Source organism: Camelina sativa, chromosome 13, assembly GCF_030686135.1.
Source record: "Camelina sativa cultivar CO46 ecotype springtype chromosome 13, ASM3068613v1".
Classification (NCBI taxonomy): Eukaryota; Viridiplantae; Streptophyta; class Magnoliopsida; order Brassicales; family Brassicaceae; genus Camelina; species Camelina sativa.
The window spans coordinates 17,603,614-17,616,855 of NC_141892.1; positions in this window are offsets into that span (position 1 = coordinate 17,603,614).

Below are 13,242 nucleotides of genomic sequence, written 5' to 3' on the forward strand. Positions count from 1 at the left end.
TTGTCTTGAAACAGGCTAAAACTGATAAAACATTGATTCTAAGCAGTAAACAGCGTTGTTACTGTTTCTAGAGTCAGAATGTGTGACATTCCAATGAAATTTACTAATTGTAAGAGTTCGGGATGCATTTGGAGTATTTAGACAACACTTAAACCCGTTTTATCCCAAAACAGGCTTTAAAAAGCTAAAACCGAGAGAAAACATTGATCCGAAGCAGTAAACAGCTATGTTACTCTTTATAGGTTCAAAATATGTAACAATCCAATGCATTTGACTAATTATAAGAGTTCGGGTTGAATTTTGAGTGTTTAAACACCACTTATACCCATTTTGTCTTGAAACAGGCTAAAACTGAGAAAACATTGATTCTAAGCAGTAAACAGCGTTGTTACTGTTTCTAGAGTAAGAATGTGTGACATTCCAATGAAATTTACTAATTCTAAGAGTTCGGGATGAATTTGGAGTGTTTAGACAACACTTAAACCCGTTTTATCCCAAAACAGGCTTAAACCGAGAAAACAGGCTAAAATCGAGAGAAAACTTTGATTCGAAGCAGTAAACAGCTATGTTACACTTTATAGGGTCAAAATATGTAACAATCCAATGCATTTGACTAATTATTAGAGTTCGGGTTGAATTTTGAGTGTTTAAACACCACTTATACCCATTTTGTCTTGAAACAGGCTAAAACTGAGAAAACATTGATTCTAAGCAGTAAACAGCGTTGTTACTGTTTCTAGGGTCAGAATGTGTGACATTCCAATGCAATTGACTAATTTTAAGAGTTCGGGTTGAACTTGGAGTGTTTAGACACCACTTACTGTAAGACTTTGTAGAATAAAGAAGAGAATCAAGAGATTGATGAGAGATATCGGTAGACAAAGAGAATGAGGAAGAAGAAAAGATTAGGTTATTGTTCCATAAGAATACATATTACAATGTAGGCTAAAGCCTATATATATCAAGGGAAAATTAGGGCTACACCCTCTACCAACCGATCGTATAAGTGATAGGGACAAGGAGAGAGATAGAACTAATCCCAACGGTGATAGTGACCCGTCCTAGTCTCCTTAAACACAACATAACCCGTGACTCCACTTGTTCCTCCTCTCTAACGGCTACAAGCGACATTCTAGATCCTTCTTATGGGCCTAAGGAGAGCAGGCCTCCTCATTGTCTTTACACACTTACATGACTCGGCCTTATTGCTTGGTTGTACGGACGGCCCCATAATTGTACGGACGGCCATGGCTGCCTTAGGCTTATTCTCTTGATCAATACTCCCCCTCAAGCTTAGCCGAGTGAAATGGCTAAGCTTGGAACCCGTGAAGTAGCACCTCATTAAAAAACCTTGACTTAGAAAACCTCATGGGACAAAACCAAGTCAAGGGAAAAAGAGTGTGCTGTCCATGGATTAGGGAAGCTTGATCATGGCCGTGTAATGTCTACAAGTCCAAGTTTGCTGTAGATGTGATCACAAACCTTGGAGCTTGCAGACTTGGTGAAGATGTCAGCTAGCTGATCTTGACTCCTTGTGTGGCATGGTAACACCACTCCTTCTTCAATCTTCTCTCTCACCTTGTGGCAATCGCTTTCTATGTGCTTGGTCCTCTCATGAAAGACTGAGTTTGTGGCAATGTGGATAGCCGCTTCATTGTCGCAGTGCATGGTCATGGGCTGCTTTGTCTCGATGCCTAAGTCCTTGAGTAGGCCCTTCAGCCATGTCATCTCGTTAGTGAGCTTCCTCATAGCTCTATACTCGGCCTCGGCGCTAGAGCATGAAACCACCTTTTGTTTCTTAGACCTCCATGTAACCAAGTTGCCTCCAACAAACGTGCAGTACCCAGTGGTGGATCTCCTATCCAGCGTGTCGCCATTGTAATCCGCATCACAATAGCCAACGATTTCGGTGTTGTCATTCTTGCCCATCCAAATACCTTGACCCGGACTGCCCTTGAGATAGCTTAGGATCCTTTCGACTTGACTCCATTGGTACTTGCTTGGTGCCTTCATATGTTGGCTAACCTGATTCACAGCATAGGATATGTCAGGTCGTGTGATAGTAAGGTATATCAGCTTACCTACAAGCCGGCGGTAGCGTGTGACGTCTAAGAATGGCTCGTCCATTGGTTCCTTAGGTCGGCCTTCTTTTGCCCGTAAGCTCTCCCCCTTTCGCTTGAGCTGGTAATCTTCATCAAGGGGCGTAGCAACCGGAGACACACCAAGCTTGCCAGTCTCCTCTAACAAGTCAAGAGTATACTTGCGTTGTGAGAGGAAGAGTCCTTCCGGTGAGCGACAAATCTCAATACCAAGAAAGTATTTGAGTTCCCCAAGGTCCTTGATGTCAAATACCGACTTGAGAGAGTCCTTGGTGTCCTGAATGGCCGCCTTATCATCACCAGTCACGATGATGTCGTCGACGTATATGAGCACCACCACCCAACCAATAGAGGTGCGACGCGTGAAGAGGGTATGATCAGCCTCCGATCGCGTAAAACCATCAGTCTTGAGAGTGGAGCTTAGTTTGTGGTACCACGCTCGTGGGGACTGCTTAAGGCCATAGATGGCCTTACGTAGCCTCAAGACTTTTCCGGGTGTAACCATGTCTTCAAGGCCGGGAGGAGGCGTCATGTACACTTCTTCATCAAGTTCACCTTGAAGGAAGGCGTTCTTCACATCCATCTGCCATAAGTCCCATGAGAGGTTGACAGCAAGAGACAGCACAACCCGAACCGTATGGAGCTTGGCCACGGGTGCAAAGGTGTCCGTGTAGTCCGCGCCATAGGTTTGGGTGAAGCCACGGGCCACTAACCTGGCTTTATGCCGTTCAATGTCACCATTGCTCAAATACTTTATGGTAAACACCCATTTGGAGCTAACTGCCCGCTTGCCTGGAGGAAGATCCGATTCGTCCCACGTATGATTCCGGATCATGGCGCCAGTTTCATCCTTGACCGCATCTAACCAAACTTGATGTTCCTTGGCTTCATCATATGTCTGCGGGATCCAATTGGCGTCCACTTGGCCGAAGAAAGCTTGGTGATCAGCAGGTAACAGCTCAAGGGAACAAACGGACTGAATGGGATGAGCGACAGCTTGGCTGTTGTAATAGACACGCTTGTTCTTCCAAGTGGAGGGATCCGATCGAGGTCTGGTGCTCCGACGCAGGACTGGTGCCGGAAGTGGATCCACGCTAGGCAACACGGTGGACGTACCGTCCGTAGGAGCCGTCTCCGTGTTTTCCTCGGTAGAGGCCGCCGCCGGAGCATGCGTGTCCGTTGTAGGGCCAGGGACGGGAACACCGGTTATGGGTAGGTCAGACTCGAGAGATTCACCATCTTGGGCTGAACCATTGTCATTTGCATCTCCTTGGTCAGACCCACCATCGGTAGAAATTTGACTTAGTGTTGGCCGCACGGCACCCGTTGGTGGAGATGGGTTGCCAAGGTGATCAAGAAGGAACCGTAGACTCGAAGCTCGGTCATTAGGTGAGTGAGAGAGATCTTTAAGGCTGTTCCAATCCCTCTTGTCATGGTAGCCCACATGTTCTAGAAACCGGACATCTCGAGAGACATATAGTCGACTTGTGGCCGGATCATAACATTTGTACCCCTTTTGTGTGGTGGAGTAGCCAATGAACATACACTTTGTACTTTTGGCATCCAGCTTACTCCTTTGTTCTCCTGGTACTAACACAAAACAAACACAGCCGAAAACTCGTAAGTGATCAAGAGATGGTTTAAATTTGTTTAGTACTTCAAATGGAGATAAGTCATGAAGAACTCTAGTTGGTGTTCGGTTGATTAGGTAGCATGCAGTCATCACGGCATCACCCCAATATCGTTTAGGAACACTCGAATGGAACATGATTGCCCGCGCCACTTCCATGAGGTGCCGGTTCTTCCTCTCGGCCACACCATTTTGTTGTGGCGTGTAGGGACAACTAGTTTGATGGAGAATGCCATGCTTGGAGAGATGTTCTTTGAACTTGCAACTTGTGTATTCCCCCCCATTATCAGACCTAAGTACCTTAAGTTTAGCATTGAAGTGATTAGTCACATAATTTTGAAAATTGATAAAGGCATCAAATACTCTATCTTTAGATGGCAACAAGGTAATCCAAGTGTATTTTGATTTTTCATCAATAAAAGTCACAAAATACTTGTTATTATCTCTAGATAGGCATGGTGATGTCCAAACATCTGAGTGAACTAAATCAAAACAATTCTCATAAATAGTAGTTGACTTAGGAAAGATAGACTTGCAATGTTTTCCAAGAATACAAGGTTCACAAGTAGAATTATCAAAAGAAATATTAGGAAACATCAACCCTAAAGCACGTGAATGTGGGTGGCCTAGCCTAGCATGCCACACCATATTCGAATCAACAACAAAACAAGACTTAGTAGAGGATAAATTTGGATCGGTTTTCTCTAGGACATAGAGATCTCCACTCCCTTGCCCTTCTCCAAGAACCTTTCCAGTCTCAATATCCTGAAAATAAACATTGTTAGGACCAAAGATTGCATAACAATTCAAATCATTTGTGGCCCTCTTAACCGATAGTAAATTGGAGGTAAAGGTAGGCATAAAGAAAGCTTTTGAGGTTTTATCAAATAGTTTCAAGTCCCCTATTCCCTTTACTGGTATTTGTTCTCCATTTGCAATAACAACATTTCCTAAGGCCGGTTTTATGTTGTCAATTAAACTAGGGTTACTAATCATATGATGTGAGGCTCCCGAGTCAATAACAAGCGATTTGCTAGGCCTAGAAGTAAAGAAAGAGATACCAGACTCCTTGAGTGAAGCAATGGAGCGGATGAGAGCCTCAAGGTCTGACTTCCTCACCACATCTCCGTAGGCTGCGGTCATGGCCACCTCATCTCCCTGCTTTGATGATCCGGCTCCTTTATCGCTAACCGCTTCCTTTGAGAGGTTGGCTTTGAACTTGGCCGGCTTGAGATGAGGATGGAGAACCCAGCACTTGTCTTTCAGATGACCCCGCTTCTTGCAGTGGTCGCACACCAACAACTTCCTCTCCTCTTGCTTGTACATTCCTTTGTTGGCCGAAGCAAGCTCCCCCTTACCGCTAAACAAATCAAGGGATCCTTGCTCTTTCTGAATTTGGGAGCAAATATCTTCAAAGGAGGGGAGCTTCTCTGCCCTTAGGATGTGCTTCAAGAGGTCGTTGAAGGACGGGTTCAAGGTAAGTAGGAATCCGAAGACTTTGTCTTGCTCCTTTCTTTCGTTTAGCACACTTGCCTCAAGTGTACTTGGCCGCAACATGTCAAGCTCGGACCATAGTGCACGGAACTTACCAAGATGCTTAGTGAACTCCACATCATCTTGGTTAAGATCATTTATGGCCTTTTTGACCTCAAAGACTCTAGTCATGTTAGAGACATTACCATACACGCCTTTAAGTGTTTCCCACAGTTCCTTGGCCGTCTCGCAATATGAGTAGGCCTCAAGGATAGGCGTGTCCAGAGAGTTTTGGAGAACAGATAGGACAACTTGGTCTTCTTGGAACCATTTGGCCTTCCTCTCGCTCTCTTCCTCCGCTTCCGCCTCGGAAGCGTCCTCTCCTTTGGGGTTTTTCTTTGGGACATAGTCGGACTCGACATGACTCCAAAGGCCACGACCTCCAAGGGCGGTTCTTGTGGTTCTTGTCCACAGCAAGTAGTTTGTCCCCTTTAGGACAACCGGTGAAACAATGGGCTTGGCGTTTTCCATGGTCGGATTTCTATGGACCGATGGGTAAAGCTTTTACCCGGAGAATAAGAGAGATGCGAGTAAGAAGAAACGAAGATAAGGAGACTAGAGTGTAGAAATGAGTAGGAGAATGAGATTAGACTGTAGAGAATCGAAGAACTTGCTCTGATACCATGTAAGACTTTGTAGAATAAAGAAGAGAATCAAGAGATTGATGAGAGATATCGGTAGACAAAGAGAATGAGGAAGAAGAAAAGATTAGGTTATTGTTCCATAAGAATACATATTACAATGTAGGCTAAAGCCTATATATATCAAGGGAAAATTAGGGCTACACCCTCTACCAACCGATCGTATAAGTGATAGGGACAAGGAGAGAGATAGAACTAATCCCAACGGTGATAGTGACCCGTCCTAGTCTCCTTAAACACAACATAACCCGTGACTCCACTTGTTCCTCCTCTCTAACGGCTACAAGCGACATTCTAGATCCTTCTCATGGGCCTAAGGAGAGCAGGCCTCCTCATTGTCTTTACACACTTACATGACTCGGCCTTATTGCTTGGTTGTACGGACGGCCCCATAATTGTACGGACGGCCATGGCTGCCTTAGGCTTATTCTCTTGATCAATACTTACACCCATTTTGTCCCGAAACATGCTTAAAATGAGAAAACAGGCTAAAACCGAGAGAAAACATTGATTCGAATCTGTAAGCAGCTATGTTACTCTCTATAGGGTCAAAATATGTAACAATCCAATGCATGTGACTAATTATAAGAGTTTGTGTTCAATTTGGAGTGTTTAGACACCACTTTTACCCATTTTGTCCCGAAACAGCCGAAAACCAAAAAAATACAGATTTGAAGCAGTAAACAGCTTTGTTACTGTTTCTAGGGTAAGAAGGTGTGATAATCCAATGCATTTGACTAATTGTAAGAGTTCTGGATGAATTTGGAGTTTTTAGACAACAATTAAACCCGTTTTATCCCAAAACAGGCTTTAAAAAGCTAAAACCGAGAGAAAATATTGATTTGAAGCAGTAAACAGCTATGTTACTCTTTATAGGATCAAAATATGCAACAATCCAATGCATTTGACTAATTATAATAGTTCGGGTTGAATTTGGAGTGTTTAAACACCACTTATACCCATTTTGTCTTGAAACAGGCTAAAACTGATAAAACATTGATTCTAAGCAGTAAACAGTGTTGTTACTGTTTCTAGAGTCAGAATGTGTGACATTCCAATGAAATTTACTAATTGTAAGAGTTCGGGATGCATTTGGAGTATTTAGACAACACTTAAACCCGTTTTATCCCAAAACAGGCTTTAAAAAGCTAAAACCGAGAGAAAACATTGATCTGAAGCAGTAAACAGCTATGTTACTCTTTATAGGTTCAAAATATGTAACAATCCAATGCATTTGACTAATTATAAGAGTTCGGGTTGAATTTTGAGTGTTTAAACACCACTTATACCCATTTTGTCTTGAAACAGGCTAAAACTGAGAAAACATTGATTCTAAGCAGTAAACAGCGTTGTTACTGTTTCTAGAGTCAGAATGTGTGACATTCCAATGAAATTTACTAATTCTAAGAGTTCGGGATGAATTTGGAGTGTTTAGACAACACTTAAACCCGTTTTATCCCAAAACAGGCTTAAACCGAGAAAACAGGCTAAAATCGAGAGAAAACTTTGATTCGAAGCAGTAAACAGCTATGTTACACTTTATAGGGTCAAAATATGTAACAATCCAATGCATTTGACTAATTATTAGAGTTCGGGTTGAATTTTGAGTGTTTAAACACCACTTATACCCATTTTGTCTTGAAACAGGCTAAAACTGAGAAAACATTGATTCTAAGCAGTAAACAGCGTTGTTACTGTTTCTAGGGTCAGAATGTGTGACATTCCAATGCAATAGACTAATTTAAAGAGTTCGGGTTGAACTTGGAGTGTTTAGACACCACTTATACCCATTTTGTCCCGAAACATGCTTAAAATGAGAAAACAGGCTAAAACCGAGAGAAAACATTGATTCGAATCTGTAAGCAGCTATGTTACTCTCTATAGGGTCAAAATATGTAACAATCCAATGCATGTGACTAATTATAAGAGTTTGTGTTCAATTTGGAGTGTTTAGACACCACTTTTACCCATTTTGTCCCGAAACAGGCTAGAACCAAGAAAATACAGATTTGAGGCAGTAAACAGCTTTGTTACTGTTTCTAGGGTAAGAATGTGTGACAATCCAATGCATTTGACTAATTGTAAGAGTTCTGGATGAATTTGGAGTGTTTAGACAACAATTAAACCCGTTTTATCCCAAAACAGGCTTTAAAAAGCTAAAACCGAGAGAAAACATTGATCCGAAGCTGTAAACAGCTATGTTACTCTTTATAGGTTCAAAATATGTAACAATCCAATGCATTTGACTAATTATAAGAGTTCGGGTTGAATTTTGAGTGTTTAAACACCACTTATACCCATTTTGTCTTGAAACAGGCTAAAACTGAGAAAACATTGATTCTAAGCAGTAAACAGCGTTGTTACTGTTTCTAGGGTCAGAATGTGTGACATTCCAATGCAATTGACTAATTTTAAGAGTTCGGGTTGAATTTGGAGTGTTTAGACACCACTTATACCCATTTTTTCCCGAAACATGCTTAAAATGAGAAAACAGGCTAAAACCGAGAGAAAACATTGATTCGAATCTGTAAGCAGCTATGTTACTCTCTATAGGGTCAAAATATGTAACAATCCAATGCAGGTGACTAATTATAAGAGTTTGTGTTCAATTTGGAGTGTTTAGACACTACTTTTACCCATTTTGTCCCGAAACAGGCTAGATCCAAGAAAATATAGATTTGAAGCAGTAACCAGCTTTGTTACTGTTTCTAGGGTAAGAATGTGTGACAATCCAATGCATTTGACTAACTGTTAGAGTTCGGGATGAATTTGGAGTGTTTAGACAACACTTAAACCCGTTTTATCCCAAAACATGCTTAATCAGGCTAAAACCGAGAGAAAGCTTTGATTCGAAGCAGTAAACAGCTATGTTACTCTTTATAGGGTCAAAATATGTAACAATCCAATGCATTTGACTAATTATAAGAGTTCGGGTTGAATTTTGAGTGTTTAAACACCACTTATACCCATTTTGTCTTGAAACAGGCTAAAACTGAGAAAACATTTGTTCTAAGCAGTAAACAGCGTTGTTACTGTTTCTAGGGTCAAAATGTGTGACATTCCAATGCAATTGACTAATTATAAGAGTTCGGGTTGAATTTTGAGTGTTTAAACACCACTTATACCCATTTTGTCTTGAAACAGGCTAAAACTGAGAAAACATTGATTCTAAGCAGTAAACAGCGTTGTTACTGTTTCTAGAGTCAGAATGTGTGACATTCCACTGAAATTTACTAATTGTAAGAGTTCGGGATGAATTTGGAGTGTTTAGACAACACTTAAACCCGTTTTATCCCAAAACAGGCTTAAACCGAGAAAACAGGCTAAAACCGAGAGAAAACTTTGATTCGAATCAGTAAACAGTTATGTTACTCTTTATAGGGTCAAAATATGTAACAATCCAATGCATTTGACTAATTATAAGAGTTCGGGTTGAATTTTGAGTGTTTAAACACCACTTATACCCATTTTGTCTTGAAACAGGCTAGAACCAAGAAAATACAGATTTGAAGCAGTAAACAGCTTTGTTACTGTTTCTAGGGTAAGAATGTGTGACAATCCAATGCATTTGACTAACTGTAAGAGTTCTGGATGAATTTGGAGTTTTTAGACAACAATTAAACCCGTTTTATCCCAAAACAGGCTTTAAAAAGCTAAAACCGAGAGAAAACATTGATCCGAAGCAGTAAACAGCTATGTTACTCTTTATAGGTTCAAAATATGTAACAATCCAATGCATTTGACTAATTATAAGAGTTCGGGTTGAATTTTGGGTGTTTAAACACCACTTATACCCATTTTGTCTTGAAACAGGCTAAAACTGAGAAAACATTGATTCTAAGCAGTAAACAGCGTTGTTACTGTTTCTAGAGTCAGTATGTGTGACATTTCTGTTGGGATTTATGAGACAAAGCTCACAAGAGAGGGTAGACAAACACTTGGTGAATGAATCCCCCTTTACCCACAACAAACTAACTCATTCTCAAGGGGGAGGAGAGAACATCAACTTGTGATGAACTCCCCATAAACAAGCTAGATAGAACCCAAATACTAGAGAGTAAGCGGATCCTAACTAGGAGAAGCACTAGTTTGAGACTTATCCTCTTCTAGTATCACAACACTTAGAGTTTGTGTACTTAGGAGAAGGAGGATTAAGAATCAGTAATCTAGGCTAAGTAAAGCAGTAAATAAGAAGAGTTTAGGTGGATTTGAGAAGAGAATAGGCTGCCTTAAGGGCAGCCCCTAACCGCTAATCCTAAACTCTCTACATTGTTAATATGAAACAAGAACACAAGTATAGAGAGGAAATCGGTTTCTCTTCTATTGAATAATGTGTTGTGATGTGTTACAAAATGAGAGATTACAATGCTTAATATAGGAGAACAAATGTATATGGCCGTTTGAGATAAATGAGAGGTGAGAGTGACATATAGCCGTTGGTGCACAAGTGGGTGTATGGTGAAAGGGACAGCTCCTTCCCTTGGTTGTCTCATTCTTCACCAACCAAGGTCTCACATGCTTCCTTCCTTCCCTTCTTTTCCCTTTGTGAGACATTTAACTTCTTCTTGGGCCTCTTCTTCTTATAAGGCCTTTACTTCACAATTCTTCTCACATTGCTCTTATGGCCTTGCTGACCACTCTCATTGTTCTCACGGCCCATATGGCCTTACTGGCCACTCTTATTGTGCTCACGGCCTTACTGGCCGCTCCCACACCACTCATGGCCTTACCGGCCACACTTCTTGTACTAGCAGCCTTACCGGCTACTCTCTTCTTCCTTGTGCAGCTCGGCCTCACCGGCCTCCCTCTCTCTTCTCCTTCTTATATACTAATACTCCCCCGCACGTTTGATCTGCAGGGCACCATGGGGACCAAAGATCAAGCGTGGACACGTGAGGACTACCTCATTAAAAACCTTAACAAAGAAAACCACTTGGGAGAAAACTTTGTTAAGTAAAAAGAGTGTAGTCTCCACGGTCCTTGATGTCGCATTGATCTTGGTTTGTCAAGAACCAGCTCTCTTTCTCTTTAAGCCTTTGAACCGCTACACTTCCTTAGCCCTCCTTGCCTTTAGCACATTCCTTATGATCTCCATCCTTGTTCCTTTAGAATTCCTTTGAGGCTCTCATAGTCTCCTTTACCCTTAAACAAGTGATAAAGAAGAAAAGAATAAGTGTTTGCTATGAGGAATATCAAAGAAAATTTCTAAAAGTGTGACAATTTAAGAAGAATCATATTAAAGACTAAAGACTAGTAATGAAGCTAAGGTAATGAATTTATGAATTAAAATAGAGAAGAGTTTAGAGCACAGCCTTTATGGTGTTTTGATGGATAGGAGGGAGAGAGTTGATCACTGTTGCGGTTTGGAATTCCTCCTTGAGACCGCTCCTCTAACCATGGTTTTAAACCCGGTCAGTTTTATTTGTCAGACTGACACATGCCCACTGAATCGGACATAACTTTCGAACGGCTGCTCGGATTGGTATGATTCCACTTCCACTGGCAAGATGACTCTGTGGTCTCGAACTTTAATGAATAACGCGGAAGCCGAATTGTTGGGATTTATGAGACAAAGCTCACAAGAGAGGGTAGACAAACACTTGGTGAATGAATCCCCCTTTACCCACAACAAACTAACCCATTCTCAAGGGGGAGGAGAGAACATCAACTTGTGATGAACTCCCCATAAACTAGCTAAATAGAACCCAAATACTAGAGAGTAAGCGGATCCTACCTAGGAGAAGCACTAGTTTGAGACTATCCCCTTCTAGTATCACAACACTTAGAGTTTGTGTACTTAGGAGAAGGAGGATTAGAATCAGTAATCTAGGCTAAGTAAAGCAGTAAATAAAGAAGAGTTTAGGTGGGTTTGAGAAGAGAATTAGGCTGCCATAAGGGCAGCCCCTAACCGCTAATCACCTAAACAATCTACATTGTGAATATGAACAAGAACACAAGTAGAGAGGGGAAATCGGATTCTCTTCTTGAATAATGTTGTTATGTTGTTACATATATGAGAAATTACACATCTTAATATAGGAGAACAAAGGCATAGAGCCGTTAGGCACACAAGGGATTCAAAGGAGAGATGAAAGGGACAGCTCCTTGTCTTTGGTTGACTCGCTATGCTTCCCAACCAAAGCTACACGTGATCTCCTTCCCTTCCATGCCTTGTGACCGTTAGATCTCCTTCCCTTGTGGCCATTGGATCCTTCTTCCCTTCCTTGTGGGATTTCCTTTCTTCTTCTTTATGGGCCTCTCCCTTGTAAGGCCTCGTTTTCCTCCTCTCAAACTCGGCCTCTCTATCTACTGGACCGAGCGCAGGCCTAAGGGCCGAGACCGTACGGACGGGCCTTCTCTTCATCGTACGGACGGGCCTTCTCTTCATCGTACGGACGGGCCTGTACGGACGGGCCTGTACGGACGGGCCTGTACGGACGGGCCTTCTCTTCATCGTGTTCACGGCCTAACTGGCCGCTCACCGGACATGGGTCCGTTCACGGACACGGTACATGGTACCGGACACGGTACATGGTCGCTCACGGACACGGACATGGCCTTACCGGCCTTTACATGGCCTTTCCGGCCTTTCTTCTCTTCTTCCAAGGCTCGGCCTTACCGGCCTCTCCTCTCTCTTCCTCCTTACTCTCTAATACTCCCCCGCACGCTTGATCTGCAGGGCACCATGGGGACCAAAGATCAAGGGTGGACTAGTGTCATCTACCTCATTAAAAACCTCAACAAAGAAAACCTCTTGGGATAAAACTTTGTTAAGGGAAAAAGAGTATAGACTCCACTATCCATGATGTCCCTTGACCTTGGTTTGCAAAGAACTAGCTCCCTTCTCTTCATGATTTGAACCGCTCCTACTCCTTAGCCCACCTTGCCTTTAGCACATTCCTTATGATCTCCATCCTTGCGCCTTTAGAGTTTCTTTGAGGCTCTCATAGTCTCCTTTACCCCTTAAACAAGTGATAAAGAAGAAAAGAATAAGTGTTTGCTATGAGGAATATCAAAGAAAATTTCTAAAAGTGTGACAATTTAAGAGAACATATTAAAGAGTAAAGACTAGTAATGAAGCTAAGGTAATGAATTTAAGAAATTTAAATAGAGTAGAGTTTAGAGCACAGCCTTTATGGTGTTTTGATGGATAGGAAGGAGAGAGTTGATCACTGATGCGGTTTGGAATTCCTCCTTGAGACCGCTTCTCTAACCATGGTTTTTAAACCCGGCCAGTTTTATCTGTCAGACTGATACATGCCCACTGAATCGGACATAACTTTCGAACGGCTGCTCGGATTGGTATGATTCCACTTCCACTGGCAAGATGACTCTGTGG